We start from the raw sequence: 23,151 nt of genomic DNA on the forward strand, positions 1-23,151 counted from the left end.
ACCTTCCTTCATGCTCCCTGTGGCTCGTGCTCAGTGGAAATCATAGGTTGCATGGTGGAATTAGCCGACGGCTGCTGCTTGGCTGCTCTGCTCTGATGGACGACGGGCCGAGTGAGAAGGAGCAGAGAGAACGAGGGAGAGGGAGAGAGCAGCGAGGGGAGATAAGGGCGTGGGCGCTCTCTCTGGAAGATACCTGGGTGTGACTCGATGGTGTGATGGACTGTCCGGTCTCCAAAGTCCACAAAGTCGGCGGGCAGCGGCAGAGAGCATAGAGAGCAGGAGAGATGGGCGATGAACAGTAGCCAGCCAACAAAAATATCCATCCAACTTCTTCTATTCAAAAGAATACCTTCCCATGATCCAAAAATTATGGGACAAATTTTGTGTGAAACTAAAATTCATATGTAACCTATTTTAATTTTTTTGACCCATAATACCTGAGCCAATTTTAAACTAAAATCCTCCAAATATGCAACCTTTTCTAACTTGTAGATATTTTTATGCCTTCAAAATATCCCCCAAAAATTTGGGAAAAATCACTAATATTCCTCATTTAACATTTACTAATTTCTAAAATTGTTTCCAACCCTATGTTTCATAGGAATATTATGAGTTGCTTAACAATGCACCAATTAACATCAATTTTTACAATTTATGTTTAATGGAATTGCAAGTTAATAATTGCTCAAAACAATTAAACATGATGCTAATGATGCTTATGATGCTTAATGACATGCTTAAGCTATTTGGGTTGTTATAGCCTGGTACATGTTTTCTAGCAGCACATTTTCCTTTCGAAGCAATTTCTTCAAGAACAGTAACAACTCTGTGAAGCTTGTATTAGACCACCCGTTGCTTGCCTTCAATTGCAGCAATGAAAGCATGGTACGCAACTTTGTGTACTCCTTCTCTCAGCCTGGGAACAATGATTTTTTAAAGTCCTCTAACATACACTGGAACTTTTGAAACTCTCTTTCATTAGTGAAGTTCCCATCCCCATCGTTCAACATTTGCTCCAGATCATCGATGTCGGGGACCAACATCTCCTCTAGATTATCATCAGCCAGCGTATCTCTGGCTGACAGCATATCAATGTATTCATCGACCAGCATATCAGTGCACATGTCTTCATCTTCTCTTTCAATGTATTGCCCTTCCTCTACGATCTCCAATTCACCGTGCTCGGTCCAACAGGTATAGCTAGGCATAAAGCCCCTTGGCATCAAGTGTGAATGTATCTGCTGGGTGGTGGAGAACTGCTTCTCGTTCTCTCAATCGATGCATGGACAGCACATGTATTGAGACTGTGTATTTGACTCGTGCATCATGACTTGTACCAGGAAACAATCCACACCGTTCTTGTACTCTACGCTCACATGACTCGCATCGTACATCCATATTGTGTCTATCTACAATTATATCATTATTGTAAATCCAAATTCATAATATCTAGAACATTTTGCGGTCATCAACAAATAAATTACCTCGTCATCTCCTACTGGCAATTGGCCCGGGTTGGAGGAGCTGCCTTTTGCATGCTTTCGCGCCTGCTTCCGATGAGTATTTGTTGGTGCCATCCCTAGAAATTATCTTTATTATTCAACTCCTTATCTATGACTCATTAAGGAAACATGAAAAATAAATACGCTCATATATAAATATAATTGTATCTTGCTACATACCTAATTATCATGGCGAAATTTTCTAATTCATTAAAAATCAAAATAAATACGTTCATACCTAAAGTTTTCATATTGGGAACATGCTAATTATTAAATCAGAAAAAATATAATTGGAGCTTTCTACATACCTAAACATCATGGCTAATTTTTCTAATTCACTAAAAATCAACCATAAATATGCTCATACCTAAAGTTTCTATATTGGAGCTTGCTAATTAATTAAAATATAAAAAATATAATTGGAGTTTTCTATATACCTTAATATCATGGCTAAATTTCCTAATTCATCAAAACCAAAAATAAATATGCTCATAAATATAGCTAATGTAAATAAATAATAAAGACACTTTCCACTAGATTTGAAGCTTCCATATCATAAATGAGGTATAATTGCATCTACATTGTCTCAAAACATCATGGTCATAGGTTCATCTCCATCATTTCAAAATCTAGAGCAATTTAGCAAATAAAACCGGTAGTGATGGGCCGACATATAAGGCCAGTTCTGTAGTAGTAGTTAAATGTTAAATTTGTAATACGTGGTTATGAAATGGGGTAGGTCTTGCTCTTTCAAAGCAAGTTTATTGTTGCTATATGTGTATATTCATGTCCTCTGCACTTTAACATGAAGAAAGAATGGTGCATATATGTGGATGAAAGTGGCTTATATTAATTATCTAGAAAATGCTTTTATGTTGATGTATGTTCACGGTTGTGGACAATGCAATTTATATTGTGGCATTTGAAGAATATCATGTGCATTGCATTTCATATGCATTAGAAGTTATGTCGTAAAGATCACGACCGTACCGGTCAGGTATTGTACGTTCCCCAAGGAAAGCATGTTATTGCATTCATATGCATTGCTATATGGAATTGATTGTTGGATATATTGAAGTTGCATTGGAGGTTATTATGAGAAGCAACGCTTCTCCGTGGATATGTTAATTGTGGTATGACTTGTGGATTTATGAAGGTATTGAAGTCCTACCTGGATTTGTATTGCATAGTATCCATATGTATCATATTGTGTTACAGTAATCTTCCATATTTAATTTGGTTGTGATGAATGGTATGCAGATGTTTGAGTAATTTTACTAATTATAAAAGGTATGTGCTTGCGAGTGGGTTATTCTTAAAACTATTATTTATTATTAATACGGCTTGAACTCTATTCATGATGTTTTCGATGATAATATTTTCTTACAAATCCTAATTAACTCTTAGAAGTTGAAATCAATTATTGATGTTGATATCATGTCATATGGGATAGATAGTTTTTTTTATCTTGCTTATGTTATAGCTATGTTTGCTATGAATATGTATTTACTGATCTTCTTTTAGAAGTAACTATTTAACTTGCTTAAAATGAACATGATAAATAATGTAATATCTTTTATACTTATTTAAGTTTTAAATTGATACTTTAAATACTGTGGTTTAAATAGCTTGTTAAAGTAGTTCGTTTGCTGAGATCACCTAATCTCACTCTTGCAATATTCCTCCCTAGGTTGTTCTATTTGAAGCTAGCATGGAGGAAAGGGATTAGAAGCACGTATTGAACTTAATGTCTTCACTTAATATCACTGAGTTATAATAATAAATTAGGTTTAGTCATTAGAGTCATGTGTTTGAAGTTTACAATGTGGTTGTGTCATTGAACTTAATGGTTTACTCTTGGTCCTTGTTAGGATGTTTTTAAATGCTAGTGTGTTATGCTTTATATCTTGCTTATCTATGTTATTGCTTCCACATTACTTAGAATACAGGGGAGATACTGCTTTTTCTATGAAAGTTTAGCTGTAGATCATGTAGTTTAGTGGCATTCCAGATTTTGCGGCCCCTGGGGTGTAATAGAGATTGTCACATATATTCTTCTCTACGTGCATGATGTCAATAGATTGGCGAATGTCTATTGAGCTGAAGTTGCAGGGTGTCGTATCATTGCATCATTCTTATGACCCTGCTTGTGCCATCGCAACAATTGGGACTCCTTTTTATTCGCGAACAAATGCTTCAAATGGTGAATTAGAGGGAAATACCACATCACCTTTCTAGGAGGCTCTTTTGTCTTGCTACTACCTCTATGTCGCCACTGTCATTTCTACGCTTGTATCGATGGGTTTCACAAATAGGACATTGATCTGGGTTTGTATACTCTCCATGAAACAAGACACAATCTTCCTTGCATGCATGTATTTTTCTATTTCCAATCCCAAATGACAAATTATCTTCTTCGCGTCATAGACGGTCTTGGGCACCTTGTTCCCCTCTGGTAGAATGTCCCTTAGCAGATGCAACGATGCTTTGAAACTCCTATCAGATCAACGATGGGTTGCCTTCAATTGCAGAAGCGTAAGCACTTCAAACAACAGTGTGTGTTTCTCCTTACATGATAAAATGGCGTCTTTGAGTCTCACACCAGTTTCTGGAATTTGGCACACTCACCATCACTATACTCATCGTGCCCCTCAGCATTGCACACCATTTGGTGCACATTCTCCACCAAATCCACATAGTCATCATTGAATCTAAATATGTCTGCGTCCCTGAGATAATCATCCATATCACCGGCTGGCGAGAGTCCTTGATCAATTCTGCTGTCCGGGAGGACTTGATCCATTTCCCCTTGGTTAAGATCTTCATCGCTGTGTTTGTTCTAAATGTGATTTCTCTCTTTGAATCCATGCCTTACAAGTGATTGCACATATTGTCAAGTTTTGAGAACTTCTTCTCATTCTTGCAATCACAGCATGGACACCACATTGCCGTTTTACCCTGACCTTCCATATCCGCCACCGTGGCACCCATGAAAGACTTCACCCGGCTCATGTACTCATTACAACTATGGCAATCAAGGTACATCCAACTTTGGTCCGTCATCTAAAAATTAAAAAATATTCATTGTTAATAGAAATGACAGAGTACATACAATTGAATAACTATTAGATTTCTAACTAAATTTAACTAAATTAAGCCAATTTCTTATCTAAGGCAAAGGATCCTAGCTAGCTACTTTCTACATAGCCAAAGATAGGTCCTAATCCCATTTAAGGATATGTGACCCGAGTAGGTTTCTATGCTCTTGTATGGTTCTGGAGAAAATTTGACAGTATCTCTCCTCTGTTCTCCAAATACACGTCTCAACAACGAGCCAAGAGGGCGTGCATCCGGAGAACAACAAAGAGATGACACATAAATTCTCTCTAGAACCATACAAGAATACATAAACCTACTACTCGAGCCACATATCCTCGAACTGTCCAAAGTTAATGGACAATTTGAGAGCATATTCTTATAAATATGACGAGTTGACAAGTTATATTTATAATTGAATACTCCCAAATGGGAGACGCAGGTTACGCTTGTACACTAATTCACTGTTATGAATACAATTAACATTATTGTGTCATATAGATATCAAGATTTGGGTGAAGGAGAAATTGTGAAAACCAACTCAAACCCTAGAATCTAGCAAATAGGAGCAAGAGGAGGAGGAAAAGGGGATGCAAAGCCTCAAAGGCCAAGGGGGACAATTCGCATGTATCAAGATTTTGGAGAAGGAGCAAAATTGTTGATTCCAACTCAAACCCTAGAATCCACCATGCATATATGAGCAAGAGGAGGAGGAAAGAGGAAGGCAAACTATTAAAGGCCAAGGGACAATCCCAACTTCCACCAAGATTTGACTCGTCCTCAACATAATAAAAAAAATCAACCCTTTACCGAGCAGCCGACGGACAGACATTGTCTGGTCGCGCTGCTCGGCGCAAAGGATAACTGTAAAAATCACTCATTAGTGATGGGTGAGAAGGACACCCGTCACTAATGAGTGAGACATTAGTGAAGGGTGCACTTATAACCCGTCACCAATGAGTGGCCCCGGCAGTGAGCCGCCCGAGGCTATATTTAGTGATGTGTGCCCTCTCCACATGTCACTAATGACTAGATTATTAGTGATGAGCTTTGAGATCACCTGTCACTATTATCTTTATTGACGGATCATTTACTCGTCATCACTAATGATATTTTATTAGTGACGGATCTTGACCGGATTCTAGCCCGGGTCTCACATTAGTGATGGGTTATCACTAGACGTATCACTAATAGTGCATTAGTGACCTATATGTTTTGTTTGGCTATCACTAATGCTATGTTACTAAATGTGGTTTCTCACATAGTGCACCAACAGTAATTAATCTTATTGCAAGCACAAGCAACATTGTGTGTGTATAACAATGAATATATTACGAAGAAAAGAATAATATGCCCGAACTACCTTGCGAAAACGAAAGAAATTATGAAATGCACAAAAACTAGATGCTCAATTCTCATGCATACCAGAAGTTACGAGAATTACTAGCTAGGAATGATCTTTGTTGGTTCGACATGTGCATTCATGGAGTGCAATTTATAATGGGTGCAGTACTGTTTGAGTCAATACTTTTTGAATTATTTCCTACTGTTAGTCCAGTAAATTGACACGATATGCAGTTGTGGGTTGCAAACTTTATCTGGTGAATTCGAAATGACGGATGTGACCAATTCTTGTCTACCGTCAAGAGTCTACTGGAGTCATGATGCTTGAGTCATTTTACTGTGAATTTGCAAGATGATGCAAAAGAGCAATATTTTGGTGTAGTAAATGATGACATTGTAGGATAAGAACCCTAGTAATGCATCTGAAGAAATTAATGTGATTCACAGACAAAACAGCAAAGTATTTATAATAATCCCGTGTTTTCTTTACTTATGGGTCCATATATAGGCTACTGTTTTTTATTGCTATTGTATTTTTGAAACAACTTTATAGCTTTTTTTCGGACTACCTATTGATGGTTTCAGGAAAAGTTCATGTGTGCAAAACATCGTGCCTGCAGAACTGTCGAGAGGTGTACAGATCTGCAAGTAGACATTTTCACTACCACAAAAGTCAATGAAGGAATATCTCCCGACGCTCGAACACCAGCACTATGTAAAAAAAACTCAAAAGTGACATATCGTAATAGTCATAGGTGATACACCTGTCATTCCGAACGCGTCACTTATGATAAATCACGACCTGTCACTTATTACAATTCATAAGTGATGGGTCAGAACAGTTATGATCCGGCACTTATAACATGAACATTTTTCCTATTTTTTGATAGAAAAAAGTCAAAAAAATATTTTTCACCCGAGAGCAACCCTAATACAGGACCCATTGCATATGCCCAATCCATATTATTTTCAAATATATTTCGGTCTCTGTATTTCATTGGACTCGAACCCACACCTAGAGCCTCGTGCACGACTCCCATACCACCTCAGCTATTACATGTTTGTGATAGAAACTAGAAATGCTATCCTTTTAACCTTCGCTATGAAAGCTCATAGGTGATGGGTCACATGTGACGTGTCACTTATGCAACTCATAGGTGACGAGTCACACAATTATGACCCGTCACCGATGATATTGTTTCTGAAATATTGATCCGGAGTGCGTTTAGTAAAAATGGCATAATTTTTGCATACGGACTCTAATTTTGACGTTTTTTGACTCTACAGATACCTACAAAAAAGTTACATCTGTTTTTCCCCGACTTTGTCAGGTTCGGAGACTTTTTTGAGGACAAAAACGGTGTTGAAGATTGAGTTCTCGCCTCTGAAAGTTTCTGCACCGTTTTCGGAACACGCGTTTGTGTCTATAGCTGCCACCCCTTACATCAAACTTGAGCAAAATTGTACAATAATTCCATTCTTCTGCTGCTGAGGTGAGAAAAAATAAGAGAAAAATAAAAAATTTAGCATCATATACATATATATATATTCTTGAGGTTGTATATTATATATATACACCCCTGATAAATAGAGAAAAATAACATACAATATACATATATATGAGTATATGTTCATACTACTATATATATATATACACACACATAGCATAAATCAGGAGTACATGCACTTTTGCACCACATGAAATGATATCTCTATATATCGATCATGTACATCTATACAAATAACCATAAATGTTGTCTATATATCTGCATAAACCTAAATATATGAATATCTAGGGGTATATATATGTACACACAATACATAAAATGATAGCTCTATGTATTGATCAAGTCATTGGTGACGGGTCACAACTTGACCCGTCACTAATTGCTAGCTAGAAAGACCCGTTACTGATGAGTTAGTCATTAGTGACGGGTCAAATTGTGACCCGTCACCAACAACTAAGTAAGGATGACCTGTCAATTATGAGTAATAGGTGACGGGTCACAACTATGACCCGTCATATGACCTGTCACCTATGACTGATATAGGATAACATGTCACTTATGATAAATTATAATGAAGGGCCACAACTATAATCAGTCACTTTTATCATCAATGACGGATCATGTTATGACGCATCACTCATTTTGTATTTTATTTATCTGTTTTTCACGTAACGAAGGAACATATAATTTCTCTCGTGTTTCAAAGTGAGTCCTAAGACTTTGAACTTTGAATAAACTAGGGTAATGCCCGTACATGGAAACAGATTACAATAAAGAAATAGTTCATAATTTTTGAATTATTCTTATACACATGGAGGAATAATTTATGTTCGTTGGTGTAGTGCAGAGTGCCCATCTACTGTTTTTTGTTCGTATATTACAATAAATGGAGACTATTTTCTCTTTTATTAGGGAATTACAAAAATGGCTAATTTATCATTTGTACACTTAGAGATCTCCCCCTTCTTTTTATCACGAGTGCCTTGAGTGGTGAAAATGCGTGCGTACCTGATCAGAACTTTAGAATCATGGAAGCTAATGTAAGCAGATACTAGTATTTTATAAATTTTCTAGGAGAGAACAGCAGTACAGGAGAGGACGGCCACGCAGCAGCGAAGAAGAACGTGGCATGCACTGCACGGGTACGAGAGGGGAGGGAGGAGTGAGAGATGGAGGAGGCCATGAACATGGCCGAGGACGCCATCTGCAAGGGCCAATTTTAGCGGATATTGCTGAACAAGCAACGGATTCTTGGGTGTGATTTTCCGTTTTGCGTGCAAGCAGAGGCCCTGATTTCAGCAGCAGTGGATTCTTGTTCTTGGAGCTGCGCATTGGCATCCCCGTCAAGCACGGACCACGGAGTGGTAGCATTCCTGCCATAGCAATCCCCGAGCTCACAGAGCCCTTCGACCTCAGCGCGTTCAGAGGAGGCTGGTCAGCCCATGGCGCTCCACCATGCGAATCACCGTCCACCACCTGCTCTATCCATGGCCACTGCCTCATCCATGTCACTACCGATCAAGGGTCCACCTCCACGTGCATATGAAGAATTTAATCACTAACACCTCAGTTTTTTTAAGATTTTTATAAATTCTTGAAGTAGACATAGTATTACTCACGAGCTCGCTGGCGTGACAGAGGAGGAAAAGGCAAATATATACAAGAAGAAAAATTGCATTAGTGCATTACCAACTGATATGTGGGCCCCTTATATTTTTTATTGGTTGTTTCAAAATTACAATAGCCATAAAAAACAATAGCCTATATATGCACCCATTAGTAAAGAAAACACGGGATTACTATAAATACTTGGTTTTTTTTTTGTGAACCACATTAATTTATTCAAATGCATTACTAGGGTTCTTATCCTACAATGTCATCATTTACTACACCAAAATATTGCTCTTTTGCATCATCTTGCAAATTCACAGTAAACTGACTCAAGCATCATGACTCCAGTAGACTCTTGACGGTAGACACGAATTGGTCACATCCGTCGTTTCGAATTCAGCAGATAAAGTTTGCAACCCACAACTGCATATCGTGTCAATTTACTGGACTAACAATAGGAAATGTTTCAAAAAGTATTATTGACTCAAACAGTACTGCACCCTCTATAAATTGCACACGATGAATGTACATGTCGAACCAACCAAACATCATTCCTAGGTAGTAATTCTCGTAACTTCAGGTATGCATGAGAATTGAGCATCTACTTTTTGCTCATTTCATAATTTCTTTCGTTTTAGCAAGGTAGTTAGGGCATATTATTCTTCTTTTCTTAATATATTCATTGTTATACACACACACAATGTTGCATGTGCTTACAATAAGTTTAATTACTGCCGGTGATCCGTAAGTCAGTCAATAATTATGTGGACGAATCATACAGGTCAATATTATCAGCTCATTATTACTCATGACTTCTACTTTTGCATGCTACCAGGTTCACGAAATCAAGAACAATGAAGATTGTGATGTGTGCTGTTCTCATGCTTGTCATCATCAGCCCTTGCACTGCAGCAAAGCCCCTCATGACGGCCGCACAAAGGGAGCATGTTGAGCGTCCAGGAGAGGGAGAAGCGAAGGCAGGAGAGGTCACTACTACTGCTATCGACTATAAACCTTATGCACGTATAAATGGAAATGGAAATCATTCCTGCCGTTATGGAAAGAAATGCTATAATCGACCTTGATTCGCAAAACAAGCTACACCACTGCCATGCAAACATGATACTCTAAACCTTTAGAAGTATTTGTATCTCTCATGCGATAGCTGTATCTTGCTATCTGCATATGTATCAACTGTAGAAGCTGCTCGTTGAGATGATGCTATGTGTGTACCTTATGAATAAAAATGGAGGCAATCTCCAGCCTTCGGTGCTTACTCCATGAGAATAATGCTTGTCAGAGTACATGGAAATAGGTTATAAATGCATTCATTCGGTTTAATTGTAGGTGGAGAATTTGAAATAACTCTTTTGCTAGCTAGCTAGCAGCATCGAATATTAGAAGGAATAGTCTCTGTCATGTAAATTTTCTCTACTTTGAAGGTACATACCCTACAGAAATGATGGATTGCCTGCGACGGAAAAAAGGCATGGAAAAGAGAAGGATATGGAAAGAACCGGGTGACCGATGAGAAAGAACGCGAAATACTAGGTCAAGAGTTGCAGACAAGTAGTACATTAAAGAATGCAAACTAACTGTGGAAGTACTGTCAGCGTGACAGACAATCGAGCAACCAAAAATATACCCAAATCAGGTTTGGGACAACAGAAGAAACTTGTGTAATGTATCCATAAATTATAATGAGAAATTGTTATCCGACAAAGAAAAATACAAAACAAAATGACACAGATGTTTTTAGCAACAATCGACTAACTACCACATATTTTTCTTGAGGATCAAATAACGATTATATGACCTGACACACCACAATGCCCTTGATCCACCTTATAATGAAAAAATGTGATCTATCACCCATCACCTATTGCTCAACTCTATTTTAAGAGCTGACCAACCACTGTACGGACAAACAGTTACTGCACAGTACCGCTCACACAGTAGCTTACGATTTTAACCGGTTCCTCTAGTATTCTCCAATATCATGTTGATTTGAAGTTTGAATTGGTGCTAGGTCTTTGAAGGTTCACATCTCCCCCTTTCCTCCTCCTTTCCTCTCCTCCTCTAAACCCTAATTAGTAGATTTGTTGTGCTTTGAGTTGTAATCGACTGTTTTGCATGTTTATCCAAAATCTTAGAACAAGTGAGTTGTATTTATGTTAGATTTGATATTAGATTTGCCCGATGTACTGCGAGATGTCACAGATCTAGTGTATTTGTAGGGAATTTTTAATGAAGAATGAATGTTTTTACATTAATTGTAGATGACGGACAGAAGTTGGATATACCTCAAGACCTAGACTTGTTCGAAGTACTTGAGCGGGGTGAAGCATTTCATGAGTGCTGCCTTGGCGGATTTTAAAGATCGGGGTAAAATAGCAATGTATTGTCCGTGTCGCGACTGCAGGAATGAAAAGAAGTTCCCGAAACCAGACAATATCCATGCACACTTGGTCATGCGTGGATTTAAAGAGAATTATACATGTTGGAACAAACATAGCGAAGAAGGCCTTAACGAGGGAGAGATGGATCGGACCCTCCATGCCAACAGTGTGGATCAAGGACTTACACCCGGTGAAATGGATCATGATCTCAGGGATGAGAACATATTAGGTTTGAATGATAATGATCTCGAGGACTTTGTGGAGAATGTGGACCAGATGGCGCGGGATGTCAAGTGGCACGACGAGTATAACAATGGTAAGTTTGCTAAATTCGAGGAATTTCTGTGGGATTTCAAACGCCCCTTTATCCCAACTGTAAGGAGAAGTACACGCGGATATTTGGGAACCTAAAGCTTATACAGCTGAAGGCAACCTATGGTTGGACTAACAAGAGTTTTGAAGCATTGCTGGATCTGCTAAGGGACATGCTACTGGAGGGGAACTTGGTGCCCGAGGGCATCGACGACGCAAAGAAGGTAATTTGTCCTTTAGGACTGGAAATAGAAAAAATACATGCATGTAAGCAGGATTGTATCTTGTTTCGTAGAGAGTATGCAGAGCTAAATCAATGCCCCGTGTGTAGAACGCATCGATATAAGCATAGAAATCACGATGGTGACGGGGATGAAGGCAAGAAAAGTAAAGGTGGTCTTAGGAAGGTGGTGTGGTATTTTTCTGTAATTCCCCGTCTAAAGCGTCTATTTGCCAACAGAGAGGAGGCTCAATTGGTGTGTTGGCATAACGAGGGTTGTAAGAACGATGCAATTATACGCCACCTGGTAGATTCCGCTCTGTGGCGAATCGTTGATTCCACATTTGGTTGGTTCACCGAAGAATTGAGAAATATTAGGTTTGCTATGAGCACAAATGGCATGAATCCATTCGGTAACATGAGTACCTCACATAGCACCTGGCCTGTTGTATTGTCGATCTACAACCTTCCATCCTGGATTTGTACCAAGCGAAAATACATTATGTTGTCGATCTTGATATCAAGACCGAAGTAACCTGACAATGATATAGATGTGGACCTCAGGCTTTTAATCGATGATCTTAAGAAACTATGGTCGGAAGGCGTCGAGGTTTGGGATTAGTACAAGCAAGAATACTTTACCTTGCACGTCATGTTGTTCGTTACCATCAATGATCTGCCATCACTTTGTAACTTGTCAGGTCAGAGCAAAAGAAAAGGTGAAGCTTGCCCAATTGCTTAGATGACACATGCAGTTTGAGGCTGAACAACTCAAAGAAAATAGTGTCCATGCGGCATCAATGTTTCCTTCGCAGGAAGCACCCGTACCGAAACATGGACAAGTAGTTCGATGGCATAAGGGAGAAAGAGTTACCTCCGAGGCATTTCAGCGGGTAAGATGTCCACAATCAGGTAAAGAATATCAATGTTGTCCTTGGCAAGCGAAATCAATCCTCTAAGGATGATGAATAGTTAGGAAAGTGGAACAAGAAATCAATACTATTTGAGCTAGAGTATTGGAAAAATTAGATGTTCACCACTCTATCGACAACATGCATGTGAAGAAGAATATATGTGAGAGTTTGATTGGTACATTGCTCCAAATGAAAGGAAAAGGAAAGGATCATGAGAAAGCATGAGCTGACCTTGAAGAAATGGGCTTAAGGCCGGAGCTCCATGCATAAGATACGGACAAAGGAAAACACCTACCTCAAGAAGCTATCACTCTCTCCAGGAAGGAGAAAAAAGAATTCTGTGAGTTCTTGCACAGTGTGAAAGTTCCCTCTAGTTACTTGTCCAACATCGCAAGACTTGTCTCGGTGAAAGTGCTGAAAATGAATTTCACCATGATGATGTCCCATGATTGCCATGTGATGATGACGTCACTGCTTGCGGTAGCTATTAGGAACATCCTCCCAATAAAGGTTCATGAGGCTGTCCTGAGCCTGTGCTTTTTCTTCAATGCAACTGAACAAAAGGTGCTTGATCCAGACTCATTGGAGGAGTTAGAAAGAAAGCATGTTGAGACTCTATGTATTCTAGAGGTGTATTTCCCACCATCCTTTTTTGATATCATTGTACATCTCACTGCTCACCTTGTGAAGAAGATACACTACCTTGGAACTGTGTTCCTGCATCATATGTTTCCATACGAGAGATATATGGACTTTCTTAAGTCGTACGTAAGGAATCGAGCCTTTCCTGAGGGATGCATCGTGAAGGGTTACACGATGGAGGAGGTATTGGAGTGGTCTATTAAATACATTGACCCAAATAACCCAATTGGCGTGCCTAAGTCTCGCCATGAGGGGAGGCTCGCAGGTGTGGAAGTTCTAGGGAAGATGGCAATAACTCCTGATCTGAAGGCTTATGACCAAGCTCATTTCCTCGTGCAACAACAAATGAGCGAAGTGTGCCCATATGTCGATGAGCACAAACAGATGCTGCTTGAACAGAATCCAGGACAGACCGAAGCTTAGGTTGCGAGGCAACATATGCGAAGGTTCACGACTTGGTTCTGAGATCGAATCAGACAATCAAGTGCTCTGATAAAAAAACTGGCATCGGGTCCTATATACACAATTATGACATATCAAGTGTATGATATAAACGGATACATATTTTACATGGTTGCCCAAGATGAGAAGAGCATATACCAGAACAGTGGTGTCCGTATAGATGCTCATGACAACGATATGCAGAGGGGCACATACTACGGTCAAATAGAGGAGATATGGGAGCTGAACTACTTGGGATTCAAGGTAGCCCTGTTTGGGTGCCGTTGGGTACATGGTGCAAAGGGCGTCACTAATGACAAGTATGGGTTCACTAGCGTTGATCTCAAACATGTCGGATACAAGTCTGAACCCTTTGTACTTGCTACAGATGTTCACCAAGTCTTTTATGTGACTGACACAACAAAGAAGAAATAACATGTGGTTCTCGCTGGGAAAAGATGCATCGTCAGAGTTGCAAATGTCGTTGATGAGGAGGAGTTCAATCAATTCAATAAAATTCCCTCTTTTGCTACTACAGTCGTGCCACACCTTTCACCAACCGAGGAAACTCCATACATCTGCCCTGACCATAACGAAGGGATCCATGTTAAGAAAGCACGAAAATGGTGAATTTGAATTTCAGTGTCAAATTTGTAATATTAATGTCACATTTGTAATATTAATGTCAAAGTTGGCTTTTAATTTATTTGAATTGTTAATGTTAATGTCAAATTTGAATTTTAAGTCTCAAGTTATTTTAATTTGTAATGTTAATGTCAACTTTAAAATTGTAATATTAATGTCAAAATGTGATGGGTCATACTCATAGGTGACAGGTGACATTCATCACTCATCACCTATGACTTTTATGGCTGAGTTGAAGTAAAAGGTGACGGGTGACATTTATCGCCCATCACCTTTTACTTCAAATAAGTGACGGGTAATACTCATGTCACCTATGACTTATATGTATATATACCCTAGCTCTTCCCCGCGCGTGGGCACTCTCATTTTGGCTTAAGTTTTTTTGGTTTCGCGCGCTAGGGTTCACCACCTCCGTGACCATCGCTGTCCCCGGTCTTCTCCTCCCCACGGCTCCCCAACTCCGAGCTCTCCTCCGCGCTGACCTCCTCCTCCACGGCCACCTCCTCCCCGGTCTCCGACTCCCCGACGCACCGGCCTCCTCCTCCCCAGTCTCCGAGCTCTCCTCCGTGCCGACCTCCTCCTCCCTGCTCAGTGAGTGTTCCTCTTCTGTGATGATGCTCTTGACAGTGATGCTCTCTGATGATGCTCTGTGATGATGCTCTGGAGTATTGCTCTCTTCTGTGAAGATGCTCTGTGATGATGCTCTCTTCTGTGAGTTGTTTTTGGAGTATTACTATGTGATGATGTAGTTGAACTGAAATTGAGCTAAATATATAAGCACAATAGCATTTAGGCCTGAGTGGTTGCTCTAGACATGTGTGTTGGTGATACACTCTGAGGTGTTTTTGGAGTATTGATATGTGATGATGTAGTTGAACTGAAATTGGGCTCAGATATAGGCTTGTGATGTTGCTACTGTCAGTTTTGTTTTTGATATATGCTGCTATCAGTTTTGTCTTGGCTAAGTATGTTCAGTTATGGGCCCTCTGTTTGATCATAGCAGCACTGTCCAGACACTCTTTTGATTTTTGTCCAGGCTATGTTTGCTAGTTGAGAACTTAGGTAATAGCTCAATTGATGATGAGTTCAACAGAACAATTAGAGGGTAGGACATTTAATGTCTTGGGGCCAATTGTTATGCATAGTCTGTGAGAAATTTCGTATATGTTTCATGCCTACTGTAAAATCTTTGAGCAATTTCATATATATTTCATATGTTGTTTCCATGTCATGTGTAAAGATATCCATATGGTATGCACTTATTATCGCATTTTTTACAACAATCCACTATATTACTCGATGATGAATTGAGAATAGAATATACTAAACTTGATTTCTAATCTGAGCAGTATGGTTGTGAGCACTATATTACTCGATGATGAATGGGCATATCATGCTAAGTACAATAGTTTCGACCTTATTACTCTCTAGGTTTTAGTTGGCTTTGGTAGCTCCTAGAGATGAACTGGCAGTGTTCACTTGTTGTGTGTCTATGCACTTGGAAATCCTGTTGAGTTCATTCTCCCGTGAGCTTCCATGATGTTTTATCTCTAGAGAGCTATGTTCAGCTTTTGGAAACTAGTTGAGAACTTAGATGCATGCCTAGTCGATAATATGTCTATGTAATAGCTACGGAGCAGGAACTCTGAGTCCTGGGGCCAGCTGTAGTGTTCTGAGAGCAATTCATTTGCAATATCAACCTGCTGCTCAATCATTGTTTTAGACATTAGCCTTGATTCCTTTTCTTTCCTCTATTCAGAACAGAATATACTACATTTGATTTCTATGGGGCAGAAGAAGACTGTCACCCTTGAAAAACCAAAAGTACAAAGGACGCTAGCACCAGAGGGCCCCCAGCTCAAGATGGGGTGGATCGGAGCCCAAGCCTGCACCCGGCGTCTTCCTTCGGTAGCAGTGAAAGTGAGTATCATAGCCTGAGCCCTGACCCATCATCGAATCGGGAGAGCCAATGTAGGGCAAGTGACAAAGAATACAATCCCACCAAAGAGGTATTGATGCTAACGAGTCAATACATTTTATACTTGTTGAATGGAGGAATGTTCTTTGTTTATGTTAACTCCACTTTTTCTCTCTAGATGGCGGCAGCGCAGTCTCCAAGCCAAACAGCTGGTAGTGTTACACGAGCCCGAAAGCCAAGGACACAAACACAGTGGCCGATGGACAAGGTTACCATCACGGGAATCGATACTGATGGGCTACCTACAGATGAAAAGGCCCTAAATAGATTCCGGAGGGTCGCATAGCTCATTGCTCGGGAGTGGGTGCCGATAACAACTAAGTTTGATGTCCTCAGTGATGGAACGAAGAGGGAATTGTTCAATAATGTTGTCATGGAGTATCTGGAGAACCCTGGAAAGATGATTGAGCATCAAAAGAATGTCGTGGTCAATGCAACAATGAAAGCGATCGCGAGACTTCATCGAAGCTTTAAGAGCAATCTTGTGAATTGATATTTAGCAAAAGGGGTGGCACCTTTTGAGAGCTAGAAGCACTTGAAACTGGAAGATTCGGATGCTTTTGTGCAGATGTAGAGCTCAGAGCAGTTCAAGAAGGAAAGTGAGAAGAAGAAGCAGCTTCGGGCTAAGAACAAGCATGACCACAGGACCAACGCAGCCGGGTACGCTGGGAAAAGGGCGAAATGGTAGGCAGAGGATGAGAAATTAGCTAGAGAAGGCCGCAAGAATCCTTGGAATCAATTTCCGGGATGATCGTGATCATATTTGCGTGCAAGGGGTGAGCTGTCCAATAGCGGGGAAATCACATTCAGAAACAGCGAAACCTAGGCAGTCGCAGAAAAAGTCAAAGAAAAGGCAGCTGAAGCCAGCCAAGGTTCTTTCACTGGAGTCAGGGAATGTAATGTTCTCACAGCGACGCTGGGTAACCCGGAGCACCCAGGTTGAGTGCGAGGTGTATCAAGTTCCTAGGGTTGGAAATACGGCTTTCCTGAAGATATTGAGATGTACAAGAAGAGGAAGAGGTCGGTTGCAGTGGACGTGGATGCATTAACACGGGACATCACCCAGAAAGTTTACTTAAGAATCATGGGGAAGCATGAAGCAAAGGGAATACAGATTTTCATGCCACATGATTTTAGCCCCAGAGCTGCAAGGAAGAGTAGTTGCGCCTCCAAGGAGGTCGAGCAACATGTAGCTATTGTCGAGACTGAGCCAGATACAACTGACCTGCTAGAAGGGCCCATGCCTTGCAGCCATGTAATCAGGCCTGGCAGGTGTCACATCGAGGTTGCAAGGGGCTAGGTGCTTCCAGGCATCCGTATCTTACATATGATCCTGATACGTGCAGGCTATGTAATGGTTACGGTAGATATGCTACATAGCAATGCCACCGATCACGTGTTGGAGGTCCCCCCCCAATGAGGAAGTCATAACTCTGGATGAAGCTCGTCATCAAAGGATCCAGTGGAAGAGGGCAACATCATGGTCTCTAGTGCATCCCAGTATGGATGAGCTCCAAGTGCACCGCCGCCGCGCCGCTCACTTCTTGAGAAGGCAACTTCACCACATTCTCCTCTGTATCCAGCAGCCTCGCTTCCAGACCCAATACTGTCTCCCCCAGAGAGCCCAAAAAACAAGAAGGAAAAGGAGGTCGAGAAGAAAGGCTCTAGAAGCCTCTGGCGGAGATGTCGAAGGCCACTGTACTGGCAAAGTCGCAGTCCATTGTACCAGTGAAGAAGTCCACGGACATTGCACCAGTGTGGACTCAGCCCAACACGAAATTCAACTATGGGAAGCCCTTGATGATGGTAGATGAGCTAGCAAGGGCGGGAAAAGCATGTATCGACCTGCATAATTACTACGTACAGGCTTGTAGAGATATCAATGATCAATCCATAGTCATACAGTACAAACGACAACATTTCTTAAGTGATCAAGATAGCTACTTCATTGTGGGTTTCAATGACTTATACGACCTCTTCAACCTTGATGGTCTGGACATATCATCATCACGGGTCTTCACATTGTAAGTCCCTTGATACTAGATATTCATTAATTAATACCATTAAGTCTTGAATCTAACTATGTTCTTATCTGTAGACACTTAGTGAAAGAAATAATGAAGAACAAGGATCCCATCGCATTTCTTGACCCTGAGGCTATTACAATATCGATCATCCAACTTCATCCCAACTATGCTGTGAATCATGTGGCCAGGACAATGCAACAATACTCAAAAGTGAAGTACATGATGGGCTCCCACAACTTTGGTGGCCATTGGATCTTACTCAACATTTGCCTCGAGTGGGACTTGGTGTTCTATGTCGAATCATCAAGACCAATATCTGCAAAAGGCAAATTTAGATCGCGTGATTACAGCATTGTAAAACAACTCCTCGACACGTAAGTTCTGCCTGTCTTAGTTCCCATATTAAACTTTTCTAATATTCAAAGGCTCCATAATCGATATCTCTTTATGCAAGGCTTTTGACAAGTATCTTCGAGCTCAACCTGACTACGACACGAAACCTGGCCGCAAGCTAACACACAAGATCGGGTACGCGGTAAGTGCTACCAAATAGATTAGCAAATGTTCTCTATTGCTGTTGTTTTCCTTTTCATCTAATAGTAAAGTTTCTTTTCAGCAGTGCCACCACCAACCACCGGACAACACCTGCGGATTCTATGTTACGTGGAACATGCTCCTCACACTCCGAGCAAAGAATATCAAATCCCTCAATGTAAGTTCAATACAAGATTGTTCGTAACTAATTTTGGTAATTAGTTTAATTCCATGATAACATGACATTGGTTATGGGTTAAATTATGCAGAAATACAAGTGTATGTTTCTCAACGCGGGTGCACTCCCGGATATTCGACGATAGATCGCTGAGTTCATAGTGTCTGAAGTCATCAGCCCACAGCGCGAGTTCCACTACAGAAGCCCTAGGTTGTGAAGTCTTATGTAATTATGAGTTGATTGGAACTTTGTAACATTTGTGATTCTGTAATGAATTCATTTGAACTTTGTAATATTTGCAATTCTGTGATGAAGCGAGTTCTTATACAAGTGTGTTTGTTGATATGTATTTGGATGCACTGCTATTATTTGCAGGGAGAAGACAACTGCCAAATCCTGACTACGTTCCAGGATGTAGCCAGCTCATTCCTACGGGGCAAGAGACACATAAGTGACGGGTAAACTGCCTACCCGTCACTTGTGAAAGCCATAAGTAATGGGTAACCTAGTTATCCATCACTTATGTATTTCTCCAGTTCATAGGTGAAAGCCATAAGTGACAAGTAACCTAGTTATCCGTCACTTATTAGACGATATAAGTGATGGGTGAAGAGGTCACCATCACCTATAAATTTCTCCCCAGTACATGGGTGAAAGCTATAAGTGACGGGTAACCTAGTTACCCATCACTTATTATACGATATACGTGACGGGTTAAGAGGTCACCCATCACCTATATGTTTCTCCCCAGCACATGATAGGTGATGGGTAACAGTTATTACCCGTCACCTTTTTTCATCATTGGTGACGGGTCTGTACCCATCACCAATGACTAGTCATCAGTGACGCGTTCGGGGTGACAGGTCCATACCCGTCACCAATGACTAGTCATCAGTGATACGTTCGGTGTGACGGGTACAGTACCCATCACCCATGACTGTCATCACCCGTCACCCATGTCTGTGTTTCACGTAGTGCATCTTATGCTTTTTGATGACTGCTCTTAGACATGTCTTGACAATTAGGATAGGTCCCAAGCGGGCACTGGTGATTGATGCTCGGAGGCCTGTTTTGAGAAAGTGGAGAAGTGTCTTGGTTTGCATGTGATGAGGCATTGACAACAGTTGATTTGTCTTAAACTTGGTTAGCATTTGTTTGTGGATGCTTATTCTTGTTCATATCTAACTTGAGTTGGCGGTGTTTGGAATTGGCGAATTTTTCTCTGTATGTAGAAAAATTACACACACTGGAAGTTCTAGTGTTTACCAAAAGTTACAGTGTGGGTAGTGTATACTCGCTAGACTATTTCTTACAAAGAGCAATTTTTTGGGCGAAATTGGAGATCAATACACTGGAAGGTCCAGTGAACGTGGTGGCTACACCATAGGGTATCACTAGAGCATTTTCAGTGCTGAAGAAGAAATGAAAGCAAACACTGGATGGCCCGGTGATAGACTTTGAGAGCACCAGAGTATTTTCCACAGAGATGAGATTTTTGGAGCTAAGTTTGATTATATACACCAGATAGTCCGATGCTGTAATTGTGAACATTGTCGAATGCACCAGATGTTTTGTTACAGAGAGGTTGCAGAAGGGTGGTTTGATGGATTAGCACACATTGGATTATCCGGGATCGACATGAGGTCATCGGAAGATTTCACCGAACCTTTTCTTGCAAAGAGCAAAGTATTCTTGTAGCAAACAGTGTTACACTCACTAGATGATCCGGTGTTCAGGGACATAACACAACCAGAACATCCGATGTTCATGGTTTTTGCAGAATGCGCTCTGAGTTGAAGTTTTTGATTTTGTGCTAACTTGGAGATATTTTGGAGTGTGGAGGAATGTGTTTTCTTGTTTCAAGGTTTGAAGGTGACGAATGCAACTTGGCGGTCGACAGTGGGTGATCAGGGCTAAGCGGGTGTTTGGTGCTGGACGATCAAGGAGGGCCGAGTGGAGTCAAGGGTGATCCTAGCGGTACACATGAAGGTCAAGCAAAGAATAAAACGAAGGATGAAGATGGTGTGTTGAAAATGTCAAGCAAAGGGGATCCCGGTGAAAGTGACAAAGCAGCTTGAGGGATCAGGAGCGCGAGAGACTTGGGGTAGTGGTCAAGATCGTAAGATGAGGAACACACATCATCATCAGAGCGCTTGCTTCAGGTGGAAGCAAGTGGTAGCTAGTCATGCTTTGAGAAGCGTTCTAGGGTTTTGTGGTTTGGCCTCAAAACGGTGGGAGGACTCGAAGAGAATATGATACTATCGCGAAGCTTGCATCGAGGTGAAGCTAAGTCGTAAAGGCGTCGTGGCCGTCCGATGAATGGAGAAAAAATGGACTAAAATGCACTTGGTGGTAGGTAGAAGTGTACTACAAGAGAGAGACATTTTGGGAAAAAGCTAGAAAACTTAAGGTTCAAGTTTCCTAGACCTGTAAATAGAGGGGTAGGGCTATAGAAGAGAATGAACCAGCCATTTGAGTCCCTTATGCCACCTATATGAGAGCATTGTGCTAGGGTTTAGTGGAGAGGAGGATGAGTGCTTAGCCTATGTAATAGTTGAGAGTTTTTTGGAGGAAATCTTTGTAATCCACCTAAAATAGGGCTGACCTCTTTGAGTAATGAAGTTTATATTTTTACATACGCTTGAATTTCCCTCCTTCTAGTTTGCCTCTATTGGTTTCCTTGCATGTTTGCAAGTTTTTGGTGTTTCGTTGTGACTTTCGTTTTGGTTTTTGGGCTCAATTTTTAGCACCATGTCAAGTCATTCTTCTTGTTTCTAGAGACATAAATCACATATGAATGTATACTCATGGGTCTTGAACTCCCTTGACCATCAACTGGTGTTTTGCTTTATTCTAACCACGAGAGAGCGATCAAGCTTCTCTATGCTCTTGACCATTGCATATGAGAAATAAAGATCTTGAGCATTGAAGGGTCAACAAGTCACGACACGTTGACTTGTGATGAGCTCTTTAGCAAGCTCAAATCCACTGAGATAGCTAAGGCGGCTCGAATCGGTCTCGAAAATCCCTTGTCTTAGAACATGGAGTTGATTTCTGGACCAGGTGGTGTCAATCAATCTACAGCTGGCTTTTCTTGTGCTAACACTTCATCGAGTGGATTTGCTTTGTCTTCCTTGGTTCTTGTCACAAAGGAGGAGGTGATCGCACTAGATGATGAGGACCTTGAGCAGATCGTGAAGAAGTTCACCCGCTTCTACAACAATCGCTGAGACTGGAGGAGGAGTGGTTCTCGTGCCTGCTTTGAGTGCGGTGACACTACTCACTTCAAGCCAGACTGCCCCAAGCTCAAGAAGAGGGAGACAACGACCATGACTACAACAAACACAAGAAGAACAAGAAGCCCTTCTTAAAGAAGAACCATGACAGGATGGCCAAGAAGGCGGCCAAAGTGGCTTCTATGGCGTTTGTGGCGGCTCTCAATAACATTGACATTTCTTCCAGTGATGAGGAGAGCTCAGAGGAGGATGTATCGTAAGCAAAGAATAAGAAGGCCAAGGAATTCACTATCCTCTACTTCATGGTAGACGACGACAAGGATGCCGAGCTGGATCCTTTTGAGGTATTGACTTCCTACGATCAGCTTTCCATCCAAGTTGATACCTTGAATGATACTCTCGTTAGCCAGGATATGTTACTTAATAAAGCTATGCATGAGTTGAAGGTCTTAGGCCTAAGTATGAGTCTATCTCTACTAAACTTGCATTGCTTAGGTCTCGGCCCGATGTTGAGGAAAGTGAGAGTCGGCTTGAGAGTGCCGAGAAGAAGCTCCTTGAGAAGGA

At 40.9% G+C, this 23,151-nt stretch overlaps 1 long non-coding RNA gene across 1 annotated transcript; it reads left to right on the plus strand.

Annotated features, from left to right (window-relative positions):
• The first annotated feature begins 9,604 nt into the window (after positions 1–9,604).
• Positions 9,605–10,337, plus strand: LOC133923426 (uncharacterized). The gene is made up of 2 exons (XR_009910617.1): positions 9,605–9,641; positions 9,897–10,337. It is a non-coding gene; the product is annotated as an uncharacterized LOC133923426 (long non-coding RNA).
• The last annotated feature ends 12,814 nt before the right edge of the window (positions 10,338–23,151 follow it).

The sequence above is a fragment of the Phragmites australis genome, chromosome 7 (genome assembly GCF_958298935.1).
Source record: "Phragmites australis chromosome 7, lpPhrAust1.1, whole genome shotgun sequence".
Classification (NCBI taxonomy): domain Eukaryota; kingdom Viridiplantae; phylum Streptophyta; class Magnoliopsida; order Poales; family Poaceae; genus Phragmites; species Phragmites australis.